The following is a 16240-nucleotide window of genomic DNA, read 5'->3' as shown; positions in this document are numbered from 1 at the left end:
GGTTGGGCCTATTCTTTTGGTTTAATGGTACTTCTGAATCAGTATGATATAATCGTTTGTTTTGAGTGTGTTTTTAACAAAGCTGACATCTACTTTGAAGTCCATAGTGTAGGAATACAGGTGAAATCGGTCATCGAAAAAGACATGGTGGCGAAGCAGCAAGATCGGAATGCCGTTGTGAGTTCAAATCCCAGGAGGAAGGGAAGCCCTGCTAAAGTACACAATAGTTGATTTTGGTAGGTGAGGACATGCTGAATAATAATTACTGTATAAATAAACATACACAATGTGTATCAAATATGCAAGTTGAAAAAACACTGTGTGTATCCTAATGTCTAATTTTTGTTTGCAGGGCATCACGTGTGAAATGTCGTGAAAGATATTCACATGAAAATTTGAATTAACACGGGAAAGGTTGTGATCACAAAATCCACATGTGAAATATTATCATGTGAAGTGTTACAAAAACACATTGTAATCCCTACAGTACATGGAGCTATCACCCATCATTATCATTTGTCATCAACACTGAATATCATTGTAATCTACCGACATGGTAGTGATTTTCCATGTGGATCTTTTGTAAAGGAAGAAAGTAAGCATGTACAGTAAGTTAGTTACTTGATGTCTGTCTAGGGCAAATGACACTAGGGACAGCATTGACAAATGGACAGAGCAGTACTGCATGAATCGGCTGACATGACATATGGTCTTCCCAAAGACCCATGTGCTTTTCACAAATCTGGCCTGAAAAACAGAACATATGTTACAGTAATACAAAACAATCCGAGTTTTCATAAAGTAAACACTTCCTTATAAATACACTGCTCAAAAAAATAAAGGGAACACTTAAACAACACAATGTAACTCCAAGTCAATCACACTTCTGTGAAATCAAACTGTCCACTTAGGAAGCAACACTGATTGACAATAAATTTCACATGCTGTTGTGCAAATGGAATAGACAAAAGGTGGAAATTATAGGCAATTAGCAAGACACCCCCCAAAACAGGAGTGATTCTGCAGGTGGTGACCACAGACCACTTCTCAGTTCCTATGCTTCCTGGCTGATGTTTTGGTCACTTTTGAATGCTGGCGGTGCTCTCACTCTAGTGGTAGCATGAGACGGAGTCTACAACCCACACAAGTGGCTCAGGTAGTGCAGTTCATCCAGGATGGCACATCAATGCGAACTGTGGCAAAAAGGTTTGCTGTGTCTGTCAGCGTAGTGTCCAGAGCATGCAGGCGCTACCAGGAGATAGGCCAGTACATCAGGAGACGTGGAGGAGGCCGTAGGAGGGCAACAACCCAGCAGCAGGACCGCTACCTCCGCCTTAGTGCAAGGAGGTGCACTGCCAGAGCCCTGCAAAATGACCTCCAGCAGGCCACAAATGTGCATGTGTCAGCATATGGTCTCACAAGGGGTCTGTGGATCTCATCTCGGTACCTAAAGGCAGTCAGGCTACCTCTGGCGAGCACATGGAGGGCTGTGCGGCCCCACAAAGAAATGCCACCCCACACCATGACTGACCCATCGCCAAACCGGTCATGCTGGAGGATGTTGCAGGCAGCAGAACGTTCTCCACGGCGTCTCCAGACTCTGTCACGTCTGTCACATGTGCTCATGTGCTCAGTGTGAACCTGCTTTCATCTGTGAAGAGCACAGGGCGCCAGTGGCGAATTTGCCAATCTTAGTGTTCTCTGGCAAATGCCAAACGTCCTGCACGGTGTTGGGCTGTAAACACAACCCCCACCTGTGGACGTCGGGCCCTCATACCACCCTCATGGAGTCTGTTTCTGACCATTTGAGCAGACACATGCACATTTGTGGCCTGCTGGAGGTCATTTTGCAGGGCGCTGGCAGTGCACCTCCTTGCACAAAGGCGGAGGTAGCGGTCCTGCTGCTGGGTTGTTGCCCTCCTACGGCCTCCTCCACGTCTCCTGATGTACTGGCCTGTCTCCTGGTAGCGCCTGCATGCTCTGGACACTACGCTGACAGACACAGCAAACCTTTTTGCCACAGTTCGCATTGATGTGCCATCCTGGATGAACTGCACTACCTGAGCCACTTGTGTGGGTTGTAGACTCCGTCTCATGCTACCACTAGAGTGAGAGCACCGCCAGCATTCAAAAGTGACCAAAACATCAGCCAGGAAGCATAGGAACTGAGAAGTGGTCTGTGGTCACCACCTGCAGAATCACTCCTGTTTTGGGGGGTGTCTTGCTAATTGCCTATAATTTCCACCTTTTGTCTATTCCATTTGCACAACAGCATGTGAAATGTATTGTCAATCAGTGTTGCTTCCTAAGTGGACAGTTTGATTTCACAGAAGTGTGATTGACTTGGAGTTACATTGTGTTGTTTAAGTGTTCCCTTTATTTTTTTGAGCAGTGTATATAAAACAAGGGGTAGCCAACACTTACAATTATGCCAATTTGGATGATCATCCGATGAAAAAATTGTTCAAACGTGCATAATCAACAGTGCACAGACAAATTTTTATAATAAGTCAATTAGATAATCTGGCCACAGTAGCCGTACACCCCCAGGGCACAGATGTCATGCTGATCATTATGCAGTTGATTTGCATTTAATCAAAGACTAATTCATCACCTCTATGAAAAAGATACAAGTGGTGATAGAGTTTAACAGGAGAGAGTGAAAGCTGTAAGGGGGACTGAACTGTATCCCCTATGGTGCAGAGATGAGTGCCTAACAGTCTGCAGTCTACCACAAAAACCTGGACCTCTGTGAGGCAGTACAACATTCAAATACTGTACACCTGTTACAGTATTCCCCCTCTCTGGAGAAGAGTCCTCAAGCACAAAACCCAACCTTTGAACCAGAGAACACTTCCCTGATGCCTGAGAAAGACGGGACAAATCCCAACTCTGCCACCAGTGTAACAGTAGAGAGTGAGAGCTGTAACAGGGACTCAAATTGAGAGCTGTAACAGGGACTTCTTGATGCTATATGTGTGAAGAAATTCTCCAGTGACAACAAAAATATGAACAAGTTGAGGTTCTAGGTCCTTGGTATTTTGGTAGGGTAAGACAGTTGTAGGTTACTAATCTTAATAAGGTCTTTATAGGTCAAAGCCAACTCTGCAAAATCTAAATATATTTCATTATTTATAATTACAGAAAAATACAGACTGTGGCTTTAAAGACTGTACAGAAATGATGCACTTAAAAACAACTAACAGTCATACACAGGTATAGCCCATATCTGTGACATGTTCTATTTAGCTGAGGTAATTTACCAGAATAAAAGGAGTGTTGAGTAGAGTAATCACTAAATCTGCAACTGACAAATTAATAATAAACAAACATGTGACAGAATGCATCTGCTTCTTTATCACAATGTGGCAAGCAACACTATTCCCATTAAAGTGAAATTATGATAATGACTGAATAAGCTATAATGAGTAAGGTCTTGGTTGTTGAATTTTGTGACTCAGTCCCATATTTGGTTTTGTTACATTTTTTGTCCTCATACAGGAGTAGTAAAGCCCTAGTTCACACAGGAGTCCTCAGAACAGCCTCAATTAGTCGGGGAATGGACTTTACAAGGTGTTGAAAGCATTCCACAAGTTGGCTTGATGTCCTTTGGGTGGTGGGCCATTCTTGATGCACATGGGAAACTGTTGGGTGTGAAAAACCCAGCAGCATTACAGTTCTTGACACAATCCGGTGAGCCTGGAATCTACTACCATACCCTGCTCAAAGGCACTTACATTTTTCTTGCCCATTCACCCTATGAATGGCACACATACACAATCCAAGTCTCAATTGTCTCAAGGCTTAAAAATCCTTCGTCAAGCTGATTGAAGTGGATGTAAAAATTCACATCAATAGGGGATCATAGCATTCACCTGGATTCACTTGGTCAGTCTGTCATAGAAAGAGCAGGTAGTCATAATGTTTTGTACACTCAGTGTATAGTGTAGTGATACTGGGTTGTTTTGGTACCATGTCCGTAGATTACAATGATATTCAGTGTTGATGACAAATGATAATGATGGGTGATAGATAGCTCCATGTACTGTTGGGATTACTGTTGTTTTATGTGTTTTATCTGCATTTTGTATATTCCATCTGGGACCACGTTGGAAACAAGTAAATTTTGCTTTAATGTGTTATTTCTTTCAAAATAAATCAGTCAATCGATCCATATTTATTGACTGCCGTTGCTATGCAGTATATGAGTCAAACACTGCTATCTAATCACAAGACAGTACAGACATCCGCTCTTACTCAAGCGCATGTGGCTTTGTGAGCACAGGAAGGCATGTGGGTCTGACAGATAAAGGGTGGTATTTTACAGAAGTATCCAAAGGCAGGTTATTGAACATAATAATAATAGGCATTGTAAAAGCATAGATTGCAAATTAAATATAAATTTGGTGTGTGCTTATATTTGTCCTATTTCACACATTAATTTCACACGTTAATATGCATGTGTGAATTGTAAATGTGCATATACCATCTCTCCCTGAAACACCCTTAGAGTGTGGTCACAGCCAAGGTCTGCCATTATCAAAAGCAGCCCTGGAGCATTTAGGGTTAAGTGCCTTGCTCAAGGGCACGTCGACAGATTTTTCACCTCGTTGGCTAAGGTCTAAGGCTCTAATCTCTAGGATACCTGCCGCCCTATAAATACGTGATATATCTCCAACTGCTCTATATCTCCCTTAATTGAAAGCAACCTTTTGTTTCATATTAGAAGAAACTCTCCTTTAATTTCTTCCATGATAACCAATTTGTGCTGAGCATTGTAGAGCAATGTGCCATCGCTCACCGTGCCAGTCTGTCACCCAGTGATTACTTGACATCGGTAGTGGGTCAGTCACCCTTATGTACTTAATTTAGGCATACAAAAAGTGCTTAGAAACCTGATGAAACGTTACCTATAGAAATGCAATCTCTATTCCATTTCTATGTATTTGTCTATACACATCGTCTTTACATATGCTAGGGACCTCAAGTTTACCCAGTACTTATGCAGTATTTAATACAGGGACACACATTTGTTACACAGTGTACCAAGTGTCATCATACAAACTTACACGAATACATGAGACATTAGTGACAGTGCAGGATCATGTACACTATCACAGTACATTTTCACACAATCAAATGTTTTGCCTGAGAAAGTCTAACGGGGTAACAGTGAAAGTCACTTGAAGGTTTATGAAGTGATCTTCTTTGAAGTCAGTCTGGTGGGAGATGCTCAGCAGACAAGTGACCCCTCACTTGGGGTATTTGACAAACTGACACCCTGTCATACTGAGTGTCCAACTCAGCTTGTCAAATACACTAAGTGGGGGGCCTTCTCTCACAGTTGCAGACGAGGAGCCTGTAGTAAGGAAATAATGGACATTTGTGTAATGTTTAAACATTAAAATATTCCCTGACCAAACATTTATCTCTTAGCTCCAGGTGATGTTTTGTCCTGATTACCTTTTTTTGTTTTGTTGTACTTTACTGTAACCAGTGGAGTATCCAGGACCTCCCACTATCAAATGTTTGTTTAGGGTAGATAACAGTTCCATTGATATTTTTTGTGAAACCACAAATCCAATACAAACAATAGCCAAAGAGCCATTACATTTGGAAATATTAATACATTATACTGTATAATCTATTCCAAAGTTGTACAGATTTGTTATGTCAATTGACTGAATTATCAATAAAACCATGAAACAATATGATGTCATACCTTTGTGACCGGACCTCTAGTTGAAAAGGTGGATGTTTAGTGTATGCCCCAATGAATCCTTCGTCGAGTTCTCTCCTTTGACCAAACAGGGACAGAGACGCTGATGATACTGCGCATCTGACAACACGTCTGATCGTTAATAACTAAGCCTTGACACAAAGAGGAAGCTAAAATGAGGAAGATAGCGTCAAGGCTAGCTAGCAGGAAATATCTGAAACCAAAGTGACAACATGTCATGGTTGTGAAACGCTTCAGTTGGCAGTTTGAAATTTAGTTAAGGTCAATTGCATAGTTTGACAAAGTATTCCATTATTTCAGTCACTTTGTCAATTCAGTTTCAGAGATCCATGCATATGGCGTGGAAAGCGAATTTTATCTCTTGATGAAAGTAAAAGCACACTGTTTATGTTTTTCATTCCCCTGTGTTCACTGTTCAGTCCACAGCTATTGTGACAAACAATAGATTGCTTATTCGTTTGCAGTCATTGAAGTACTATTTTTCAATGCAATGCAATAACATTACAGGGACTCAATACCCTGGTGATAGAGTGTGGGTCGTGTTTGTGTGAACATGTCAGATTCAACAACACAAGTAATTTTCTTGGTACTTAATTATACTAAACACAAATATGAACACAACATGTAAAGTGTTGGTCCCATGTTTCATGAGCTGAAATAAAAGATCCAGAAATGCTCCATATGTTCAAGAAGTTTATTTCTCTCAAATTGTGTGCACAAATTTGTTTACATCCCCGTTAGTGAGCATTTCTCCTTTGCCAAGATAATTCCTCCACCTGACAGGTGTGGCATATCAAGAAGTTGATTGAACAGTGTGATCATTACACAGGTGCACCTTGTGCTGGGGACAATAAAAGGCCACTCTAAAATGTGGAGTTTTGCCACACAACACAATGCCACAGATGTCTCGAGTTTTGAGGGAGCGTGCAATTGGCATGCTAACTGCAGTAATGTTAATTTCTCTACCATAAGCTGCCTCCAACGTGTTTTTAGAGAATTTGGCAGTACGTCCAACCGGCCTCACCACATGTAACCACGGCAGCCCAGGACCTCCACATCTGGCTTCTTCACCTGTGGGATCATCTGAGACAAGCCACCCACACAGCTAATGAAACTGAGGAGTATGTCTCTGTAATAAAGGCCTTTTGCACGGAAAAACAGATTCTGATCGGCTGGGCCTGGGCCTGGCTCCCAAGTGGGTGAGCCTGCCCTCCAAAGCTCACCCATGGCTGCGCCCCTGCCCAGTCATGGGAAGAAATCGTTGCATATGTTGCATGTTGCGTTTTATATTATTTGTGTAGAGTATACCGTATAGCAAGCCACGGCCACGTGACTCGCTGTCTGTAGGAGTGAATGGGGTGGTGTACATAAGGAACTGGCCGCACCATGACTGTAACGGCTTTCCTCCTCCTCTTCATCCGAAGAGGAGGAGCAGGGATTGAACCAAAATGCAGCGTTGTGTGATGACATTATTTATTTAAACAAGACACAAAACGAACTCTACTTGATTAACTACAAAACAACAAACGACGTAGACGCACCTGAACATAAGAACTTACATATAACGAAGAACGCATGAAAACAGGAACAGACTACATAAACCGAACAAACGAACAAAACCGAAACAGTCCCATGTGGCGTAACATAACACAGACACAGGAGACAACCACCCACCACAAACAGTGTGAAAACACCTACCTTAATATGGCTCTCAATCAGAGGAAATGAAAACCACCTGCCTCTAATTGAGAGCCATATCAGGTCACCCTTAACAAACATAGAAACACACAACATAGACTACCCACCCAAATTCACGCCCTGACCGTCAAACACATACAAAATAACAGAAAACCGGTCAGGAACGTGACATAACCCCCCCCCCTTAAGGTGCGAACTCCGGGCGCACCAGCACAAAGTCTAGGGGAGGGTCTGGGTGGGTGTCTGACCACGGTGGTGGCTCAGGCTCTGGGCGAGGTCCCAACCCCACCATAGTCAATCCCAGCTTACGTCTCCCCCTTAGAATGACCACCCTCATTTTACACCCACTTAATTTACATGGTAACCTTAATATAAGGGGCAGCACCGCGACAAGGGGCAGCACCGGGATAAGGTAGCTCAGGACAGAGATATAGCTCAGGACAGAGAGGTAGGTCAGGATAGAGAGGTAGCTCAGGATAGAGGGGCAACTCCGGACTGAAGGACAGCTCCGGACAGAGAGACAGCTCTGGACTGAGGGGCAGTTCTGGATAAATGGCCGCTCTGGGCTGAGGGGCAGCTCATGACTGGCTGACGGCTCTGGACGCTCATGGCTGGCTGACGGCTCTGGACGCTCATGGCTGGCTGACGGCTCTGGACGCTCATGGCTCGCTGACGGCTCTGGCTGGTCATGGCTCGCTGACGGCTCTGGCTGGTCATGGCTTGCTGACGGCTCTGGCTGGTCATGGCTCGCTGACGGCTCTGGCTGGTCATGGCTCGCTGACGGCTCTGGCTGGTCATGGCTCGCTGACGGCTCTGGCTGGTCATGGCTCGCTGAAGGCTCTGGCTGATCCTGTCTGGCGGAAGGCTCTGGCTGATCCTGTCTGGCGGAAGGCTCTGGCTGATCCTGTCTGGCGGAAGGCTCTGGCTGCTCCTGTCTGGCGGAAGGCTCTGGCTGCTCCTGTCTGGCGGAAGGCTCTGACGGCTCCTGTCGGGCAGAAGGCTCTAGCGGCTTCTGTCTGGCGGAAGGCTCTAGCGGCTCCTGTCTGGCGGACGGCTCTGTAGGCTCATGGCAGACGGGCGGCTTTGCAGGCTCATGGCAGACGGGCGGCTTTGAAGGCTCAGTACCGACGGGCGGCTTTGAAGGCTCAATACAGACGGGAAGTTCATGCGGCGCTTGGCAGACGGACAGTTCAGACGGCGTTGGGCAGACGGACAGTTCAGGCGCCGCTGGGCAGACGGCAGACTCTGGCTGGCTGAGACGCACTGTAGGCCTGGTGCGTGGTACCGGAACTGGAGGTACCGGGCTGAGGGCACGCACCTCAGGGCGAGTGCGGGGAGAAGGAACAGTGCGTACAGGGCTCTGGAGACGCACAGGTGGCTTAGTGCGTGGTGCCGGAACTGGAGGCACTGGGCTGGAGACACGCACCATAGGGAGAGTGCGTGGAGGAGGAACAGGGCTCTGGAAACGCACTGGAAGCCTGGTGCGTGGTGTAGGCACTGGTGATACTGGGCTGGGGTGGGGAGGTACCGGACCGCGCCGGAAATACAGGACCGTGTAGGCGTACTGGCTCCCTTGAGCATTGAGCCTGCCCAACCTTACCTGGTTGAATACTCCCCGTAGCCCGACCAGTGCGGGGAGGTGGAATAACCCGCACCGGGCTATGTAGGCGAACCGGGGACACCATGCGTAAGGCTGGTGCCATGTAAGCCGGCCAGAGGAGACGTACTGGTGGCCAGATATGTAGGGCCGGCTTCATGACATCCGGCTCAATACTCAATCTAGCCCTACCAGTGCGGGGAGGTGGAATAACCCGCACTGGGCTATGAACACGTACAGGAGACACCGTGCGCTCTACTGTGTAACACGGTGTCTGCCCGTACTCCCGCTCTCCACGGTTAGCCTGGGAAGTGGGCGCAGGTCTCCTACCTGCCCTTGGCCCACTACCTCTTAGCCCCCCCCCCCCCAAGAAATTTTTGGGGTTTCTTCAAGGGCTTCCGTGCTAGCCGTGTACCTACATAACTCCGGTTCCTCTCTCCGGCTGCCTCTGCTCTCCTAATTCGCCTCCAGCTGTTCCCATGGGAGGCGATCTCTTCCAGCTCGGATCTCCTCCCATGTGTAGCAACCCTTGCCGTCCAAAACATCCTCCCATGTCGACGAGTACTGGTTTCTTTGCCACTGTGGTTGGTTCCTCTCACGCTGCTTGATCGTATTCTGGTGGGTGGTTCTGTAACGGCTTTCCTCCTCCTCTTCATCCGAAGAGGAGGAGCAGGGATTGAACCAAAATGCAGCGTTGTGTGATGACATATTATTTATTTAAACAAGACACAAAGCGAACTCTACTTGATTAACTACAAAGCAACAAGCGACGTAGACGCACCTGAACATAAGAACTTACATATAACGAAGAACGCATGAAAACAGGAACAGACTACATAAACCGAACAAACAAACAAACAAAACCGAAACAGTCCCATGTGGCGTAACATAACACAGACACAGGAGACAACCACCCACCACAAACAGTGTGAAAACACCTACCTTAATATGGCTCTCAATCAGAGGAAATGAAAACCACCTGCCTCTAATTGAGAGCCATATCAGGTCACCCTTAACAAACATAGAAACACACAACATAGACTACCCACCCAAATTCACGCCCTGACCGTCAAACACATACAAAATAACAGAAAACCGGTCAGGAACATAACAATGACATTCATGCAAATAATATAATATACACTGAACAAAAATATAAGCACAACATGAAACATTTTTTAAGATTTTATTGAGTTACAGTTCATATAAGGAAGTCAGTCAATTGAAATACATTCAATAGGCCCTAATCTATGGATTTCACATGACTGGGAATACAGATATGCATTTGTTGGTCACGGATACCTTTAGTGGCGTGGTTCAGAAAACCAGTCAGTAACTGGTGTGACCACCATTGACTAAAGGGTCTGAATTTTATATTTAACCTTTATTTAACTAGGCAAGTCAGTTAAGAACAAATTCTCATTTACAATGACGGCCTACACTGGCCAAATCCGTACGATTTTGGGCCAATTGTGCGCCGCCCTATGGGACTCCCAATCACAGCCGGTTGTGATACAGCCTGGATTCAAACCAGGGTGTCTGCAGTGGCACCTCTAGCACTGCGATGCAGTGCCTAAGACCTCTGCGCCACTCGGGAGCCCCCTGAATACTTATGTAAATGTAATATTTCAGATTTTATTTTTAATACATTTGCAAAAAAGTCTAAACCTGTTTTTACTTTGTAATTATGGGGTATTGTGTGTATTTTCTAAATCGATTTTAGAATAAAGGTGTAACGTAACAAAATGTGAAAATTACTTTCCGAATGCACTGTATATTGAACCATAGAAGGCCACAATAGCTACAGAATTACCCTGCTTATTATCCTGGTGATTTTTTTAAATTAATGATTCCGCAATCATACAACTGTCAAAATTAATGTGTAGTCAGGCACAGGTTAACAGCTTCCACTGTAGTATCTTTCAGTTGCCTGCTTTTTAACTTATATAATTCCCTTATTTGAGGCGTGTCTACAAAATGGCAAAAATGAATGGCCAACGTTTTAAGCAGCTTCATCCATGACAACTGAACATTTGTAGGTTTTAATGTGTCAGAGATACATAAATAAACTCACAGCTTCATTTCACAGGGTGTGTGAGTGCGAACAGTCAGTTAACAACTCAAAGAAAAAACACTTCCTCAGAACATTCACTTCCCTCTCTTAAAACACTGACTGTTTGGTTGAAGTAAATACTTAAAGGACAACGCATCCACTTTTACCATTTGGGTTGTTATAAATTATTTAGTGATGTCCTACACCATTTTAGTGTAATTTTAGGATTTCATGTCTATTGACTGCTTAGTGATGAGCAAATCCAGAAATTGCTTCTCTGTGACATTTTCAAGTAGGATCCCTGAGATGACTAACAAGAAATTTAATTTACAGCTAACTATATAATCCGTCTATACAGCTAACTATGTAACCCGTCTGTAGTTTTCTGATCAACTCCCTGCTATATGTTTCTCTGGTTGTCTTTGTCTAATAACATGTGTATATTTTTAAACCTATGATATTTATAGCCAGCTTGCTCCAATATTTTTCTGTTGTTCAAGGATCAAACTACCATGATTCCATCCAGTTGCAGCTCCGGCAGCAATTGTGTCCTTTCCCAAATAGCCTATATTTTCATATTGAAATGCTTGTAAATGTTATGCTTTTTATTAGTTACAATAGGCCTTCAATGTTGTTGGATGGTTGCTTGGACAGTCGCCGAGGCTGTATTTGTCTGGTATCATTGAAAACACTTTATTTCAGATGCAGCAGGTTTAGCTACCTAGCTAGCTAGCAATGCTAACATGAGCACCAAAGGCAATTAAACAGGCTGAGAGACTAGAATTCCGTAATGACTGGCCTGTAAATTTCATAATAAATGTTGTGTTCTTCTAACAGACCTAGATGTTATTTGGACTGTTTAATACAGTCGCTAAGATAACTTGGCTGTTATTAGTGCAAGCACTATTATTTTGAATGTCGCAGTCGGGCTAGCCAGCATGATAACTAGAAGGGAGAGGCTATATGGACACGCCTGGTGGCAAAAAAATGCAATGGTACAAGTTACTAATCCCTTGCCCATTGAAATAAACATAACTTTCTTTTACAAGTTTTAACTAGCGCATTGCTGCTGTTGTTGCCCGCTAGCCAGCATAAACTAGGCTTATCAGGATGACTGACGGAAGAACTGACTGAACTAAATCCATTCATCTCCACTTGACTCTCAACTGCCTGACATATGTTATCAATTTGGGCATCAGACGTGTCCGTATAGCCTCTCCCTAAGTAGATACAGTAACTCTGTGTTATGGTTAGCTTAGCTAGTTAGCGTCTAAATTCTAATTATGTTTGAGTGTATTGCAATTACTTGGTGACAATTACATGAACATAACTTATATGTTGCTTGGACTGTTGTTCAAGACAGTCGCGAAGATGAAACTCGACTGCTATTGTTGCAAACACTTACTTTGGATGTATTGTTCGCAGTCGGGCTATCTAGCATGCTAACTAGATACTGTAACTCTGTGTTATGGTAAGCATAGCTAGTTAGCATTTGAATTGAATTGATTGCAGTTGATTGAATCGATTGCAGGTGATTGGTGACAATGACATGAACATAGACTCAATTTATTAGGTACACCCATCTAGTACCGGTCGGACCCCCTTTGCCTCCAGAACAGCCTGAATTCTTCAGGCCATGGAAACGTTGCTCAATTGGTATCAAGGGACCGAATGTGTGCCAGGAAAACATTCCCCACACCATTACACCGCCACTAGGCAGGATTGGGCCATGGACTCATGCTACTGTACGCCAAATCCTGATTCTGTCATCAGCAAGGATTTGTTGGACCAGGCAATGTTTTTCCACTCCTCAATTTTTCGCACCAAAGTACGTTCATCTCTAGGAGACAAAACACGTCTCCTTCCTGAGCGGTATGACGGCTGCATGGTCCCATGATGTTTATACTTGCTTACTATTGTTTGTACAGATGAACGTGGTATCTTCAGGCGTTTGGAAATTGCTCCCAACGATGAACCAGACTTGTGGAGGTCTACAATTCTTTTGCTGAGATCTTGGCTGATTTCTTTTGATTTTCTCATGATGTCAAGCAAAGAGGTACTGAGTTAGAAGGTAGGCCTTGAAAGACATCCACAGGTACACCTTCAATTGACTCAAATTATGTCAATTAGCCTATCAGAAGCTTCTAAAGCCATGATATAATTTTCTGGAATTTTCCAAGCTCTTTAAAGGCACAGTCAACTTAGTGTATGTAAACTTCTGAACTAATGGAATTGTGATACAGTGAATTATAAGTGAAATAATCTGTCTGTAAACAATTATTGGAAAAATGACTTGTGTCATGCAAAAAGTAGATGAGCCTAACCGACTTGCCAAAACTATAGTTTGTTAACAGGAAATGTGTGGGGTGGTTGAAAAACGAGTTTTAATGACTCCAACCCAAGTGTATGTAAACTTCGGACTTCAACTGTGTCTACTGTAAATCGCGTCCAGATTTGCTACTTAGTTTACTTTTTTAACATGCACAGAAATAAACCACATCCATGTTCTCCTTTTGGTAGGTATTTTCATTATTAAACATGCAATGAACTACACGGAGGGAAAAGTACACTGTGCATTCAGCACCACGGACAGAACTCTTGTGTTAGCGGGTATGCCGAAAAACACAAGAAAGAGAGAGAGCTCAACATTACATTTAAACTTCCTTAATCAGTATGAGGAGTGAAGTTTCTGATGGGCATTGACTAGAGTAGTGAAGTCAGGTATAGTTTCTGATGTCGCTATGCACAGGATTGCTGAGAGGTGAGAGTCAGTAAGAGATGATCTGTGCCTTGACTTGTTATATTTCCTCACTGAAAATGTCTGTTCACCACACCATCTACCTAGAGAGTTTATCTGTATTTTTTCGTAGCTGTCTACATACCACCACAGACCGATGCTGGCACTAAAACCGCACTCAATGAGCTGTATACCACCATAAGCAAACAGGAAAACGCTCATCCAGAGGTGGTGCTCCTAGTGGCCGGAGTCTTTAATGCAGGGAAACATAAATCAGTTTTACCTCATTTCTATCAGCATGTTAAATGTGCAACCGGAGGGAAAACAATTCTAGACCACCTTTACTCCACACGCAAAGACACATACAAAGCTCTCCCTTGCCCTCCATCTGGCAAATCTGACCATAATTTTATCCTCCTGACTCGCTCTATAAAAAAGTGGTCAGATGAAGCAGATGCTAAACTACAGGACTGTTTTGCTAGCACAGACTGGAATATCTTCCTGGATTCTTCCGATGGCATTTTTGGAGTACACCACATCAGTCACTGGCTTTATCAATAAGTGCATCGAGGACGTCGTCCCACTGTGACTGTACATAAATACCCCAACCAGAAGCCATGGATTACAGGCAACATTCGCACTGAGCTAAAGGGTAGAGCTACCGCTTTCAAGGAGCGGGACTCTAACCCGGAAGCTTATAAGAAATTCCGTTATGCCCTTTGACGAATCATCAAACAGGCAAAGCGACAATACAAGACTAAGATCGAATCGTACTACACCGGCTCCGACGCTCGTCGGATGTGGCAGGGCTTGCAAACTATTATTAGACTACAAAGGGAAGCACAGCTGAGAGCTGCCCAGTGACGAGCCTACCAGACGAGCTAAATTACTTCTATGCTCGCTTCAAGGCAAATAACACTGAAACAAGAATGAGAGCATCAGCTGTTCCGGACGACTGTGTGATCACGCTTTCCGCAGCCGATGTGAGTAAGACCTTTAAACAGGTCAACAGTCACAAGGCCACTGGGCCAGACGGATTACCAGGACGTGTACTCCGAGCATGCGCTGACCAACTGGCAAGTGTCTTCACTAACATTTTCAACCTCTCCCTGTCTGAGTCTGTAATGTTTCAAGCAGACCAGCATAGTGTTTCAAGCAGACCACCATAGTCCCTGTGCCCAAGAACACTAAGGTAACCTTCCTAAATGACTACCGACCCATAGCACTCACGTATGTAGCTATGAAATGCTTTGAAAGGTGGGTCATGGCTTACATCAACACCATTATCCCAGAAACCCTAGACCCGCTCCAATTTGTCTCACTGTTGGATACTGCACCAACAGATCCACAGATGATGAAATCTCTATTGCACTCCACACTGCCCTTTCACAGATCTGCATGACCCAACTCTGTCTCTTCCAACAGTGAGACAAACTGCCTGTGGTTTTAAGATTTTGCTCTATGAAGACCACTTTAGTGACTGTATCCACAACATGGCTCATTTTCAGTGTACCTCCTGATGAATAATGCAATGCAGGAAAATAATTTTCTGATCTGGGTGCAGCTCAGCTACTTGATCTTGATCCTTTTCAAAAGGCCAACATTTTTTCCTGTCAAGTTTGGGCACCTGTCAGTGGTCAAATTGGATAACTTTTCAAAACTCAGTCCCAGCTTTGCCACACACTTATTAACCTCCTCCAATAAATCTTGCCACGTGGTTGTGCTCTTCATTGACTGCACTGAAGTAAGTGCCTCTGTAATTTCAAAGTCTGGGGTTATGCCTCGTAAGTATATCGACATCTGCACCGTGTCACGTGCTCTCATCCAGGGCCAAGGAGAAATAAAGTAAAGGATTTCACCTGTCTTTCAATTGTTGTTCCATATTCTCTGCGATGTCCTCAACATGCCGTGTCACTGTTCGTCATGACAGGGAAACATTTTCAAACAGGTCTTTCTTGTCAGGGCAAAGTATTGGTGCAGAGTCAGCGAATGGCTTGTTATGTTAAGCAATGTTGTGGGTCAGTACATAGCTAGCTCTCGCTATTCCCTCATTTGCTGAATGCAGTTTTGTGAAAAGTCCTTGCTGCTCTTGCAGCTGTGAAAGCAACTCTTTCGATACACTTGCTTTCTGCTTAGAAGACATATTCCTATATTTCTCTACATGCTGTCTGGAAGTGTCGGGGCAAGTTGTAGTCTTTCAAGACAGCGATGCTCTCGTTGCACACTAAGCACACAGCTTTCCCTGATTCCTCAATAAAGAAATATTTCAATGTCCAGCCTACATTCATTGTCTGCTTTCCTTTTCTTTGAAAAACAAATTTTTGTGCAATTTCTTGCTAGCTTCTATTTGTAACTGTGTCATGTGTGTCAGCCTGTCAGTCACTGTCTGTCCTCGTGCAGTTGTTATTTATACGT

At 44.1% G+C, this 16240-nt stretch overlaps 1 long non-coding RNA gene across 1 annotated transcript; it reads right to left on the bottom strand.

The window, feature by feature from the left end:
* Positions 1 to 3337: 3337 nt before the first annotated feature.
* LOC129868610 (uncharacterized) lies at positions 3338 to 5841 on the bottom strand. Its single transcript, XR_008761782.1, has 2 exons — positions 5723 to 5841; positions 3338 to 5359 (listed from the first exon to the last, which is right to left on the bottom strand). It is a non-coding gene; the product is annotated as an uncharacterized LOC129868610 (long non-coding RNA).
* Positions 5842 to 16240: the final 10399 nt, after the last annotated feature.

The sequence above is a fragment of the Salvelinus fontinalis genome, chromosome 13, assembly GCF_029448725.1.
Source record: "Salvelinus fontinalis isolate EN_2023a chromosome 13, ASM2944872v1, whole genome shotgun sequence".
NCBI classification, from domain to species: Eukaryota; Metazoa; Chordata; class Actinopteri; order Salmoniformes; family Salmonidae; genus Salvelinus; species Salvelinus fontinalis.
This window is presented reverse-complemented; position numbering and strand designations above follow the sequence as displayed.